A 2,121-nucleotide genomic window follows, 5' to 3' on the forward strand; every position below is an offset into this window, starting at 1 on the left:
TAAGGACATAAAAAGGTTGAAAGTAAAAGTAAGTGAAAAGACATATGTGGCAGATAGTAACCAAAAGAAAACTTGTTGTCGTGTTAGTATTGAAATGGGGGTGGGGGTGGGTTTTGTTTTGGGGGGGAGTTTTTTGTTTTGTTTTGTTGCTGCAAAAAGCTTTACTGTTTCCATTTGGTCCAAGGCTTGGGGGAGGGCTCCAGGGTGGTTAAAAGACTGCCTAGTGGCTGCAGAGAGAGGCTTCAGGCAGAAGCCCTGGCACCAGAGGGCTCCTCAAAGGCCGCTGGGCTCCAGAGGCTCCTTCTTAGTCATGCTTGACGGTGAGCCTTTGGAAGAGGTACTCGCACAGCCCAGCCTGGGGACCAGAGAGCCATCGGAAGTTAGTCAGGTGGTTGCCCATCTTCTTGATGAGTTTCACCTCCTCATCTAGGAGGTGGCTCTCCAGGAAGTCACAGAGCTGAGGGTCTGCGCGGGCAGAACCCAGAGCAAGCAGATCTAAAAGGGCCTGGTTCAGCTTCTTCTCCATGAGAATGGCAGCTTCCATAGTGTCCTGGGTCTTATTCCACTCATCTTGAGATGGCTTCTGCCCATCCTGGAAGAGGGCACAGCCGCTGCACTGGTTTTTCATTTTCAAGAGAGGCTTGGCGCCCTCCTGCTTCTTCTCAGCCAATTTGTGGAAAACGTGGCCCAAGCCCTCCAGAGCTGTGGTGGAAATAGAAGCCCAGAGACAGGTAGGTGTAGGAGGCCGGCCCATGCAAGGTGACCGGGTGGGTGAAGGCGGCTTCCACCTCGATGGAATAATTCTGAGGAATCTGGTTGATGGGTAATAAGGAGTTAAGTTCGAAAAACAGTGCTGACTGGTCCCAGAGGCCGAGGATAACTGAGGGGCTGGTTCTGAAAGTTGCCACTGGAAAAAAGATGGAGGGTAGTCGGAGGCTTGGAGGAAGAGGCCTCCCTGGGTCTGTTCCGTCCAAACACTGTTGAAACAAGAGACAGATCTGCGGGACCTCTGAGCGCACTGCCTTGAAATAGGTTTCATGACCAAAATATAAAAAACAAAACACTAAAAACATTATTAAGAGAGACTGAGTTCATCAAGATGCTGCAACAATTTTAATTTTGTATGCATCTGATTAAAAAAAACCTTAAAAATTTAAAGCAATAGTTGATATAATTATAGGAAGAAATTAACCATGTAATGGAAAATTTCAGTGTCCATTTGCTCATTTTATTTAATAAATGTTCTTGGGTTCCTGCATGCTAGGAACTCTTCTAGCATACATACGGCTAGAGTGAAATATAAAAATCCTCAATCTTTTGAAGTTTACCATAATGGAAGGAGAGGGGGAAACACACAAATAAATACAGTAAAATCCTATGAAAATACACCCAGGATATCATGAATTCTGAGATTATAGAATGAAGGATTTGCTCCTACCCACCACCAAACGCCGCAAGTGGTAGGAAGGAAGGAGAGTAAAGTTCTTATTCTGAGGTTGGGGAATGGAATATGACAGGGGGTGAAGGGAGGAGCCTGGCAGGGAAATAACACAAAAGCCAGAGGGGAGGTGAAGTTTGAATCCTGCTAGCTCAGTGATCTACCAACTCAGTATTCCCAAACTGGGCCAACAAAACTATTGCCAACTGGCCAGCATTTCCTGGAATCACTGGTGCTTTCTTGAAGTCCAGTCAGCTGCAGACCCTGAATCCTTCCCATCAATATGTAAACTGGAGTGGACGATCACCACTAGATGGTTCCAAACTGTAGTGGGGACCCCGATGGATTCTGGGTAATGAAGCAACAACCCAGCATTGTGCACGGTCCCCTGCCCATTTTATTAATCTCATGCTGAAAGACAAAAAAGAAATCAAAGACAAAAAGATTGGAAAGGAAGACAAAGGACTGCATTTTTTCAAAAAGGATGTGATAGCCTATGTAAAAAAATCTAAAAGACTGCTTATTAGAAGTAATAAGAATTTACCATAAGATCAATATGCAAAATTCAGTTGCATTTATATAAAATTTAACAAGTATTCAGAAAACAATTCTGTAACAACATGCACATAGAAAACATAATTTAGAAAGAGATTACATTTAAATAGCTTAAAAATAGATATCTA

At 43.8% G+C, this 2,121-nt stretch overlaps 1 pseudogene across 1 annotated transcript; it reads right to left on the reverse strand.

Moving 5' to 3' along the window:
* Positions 1 to 304: 304 nt before the first annotated feature.
* On the reverse strand, positions 305 to 1,073 carry LOC309822307 (ferritin light chain-like; annotated as a pseudogene). The gene has a single exon. The product of its transcript is annotated as a ferritin light chain-like (transcript).
* Between the last annotated feature and the right edge of the window lie 1,048 nt (positions 1,074 to 2,121).

Source organism: Grampus griseus, assembly GCF_964374135.1.
Source record: "Grampus griseus genome assembly, chromosome: 4".
Taxonomy (NCBI): domain Eukaryota; kingdom Metazoa; phylum Chordata; class Mammalia; order Artiodactyla; family Delphinidae; genus Grampus; species Grampus griseus.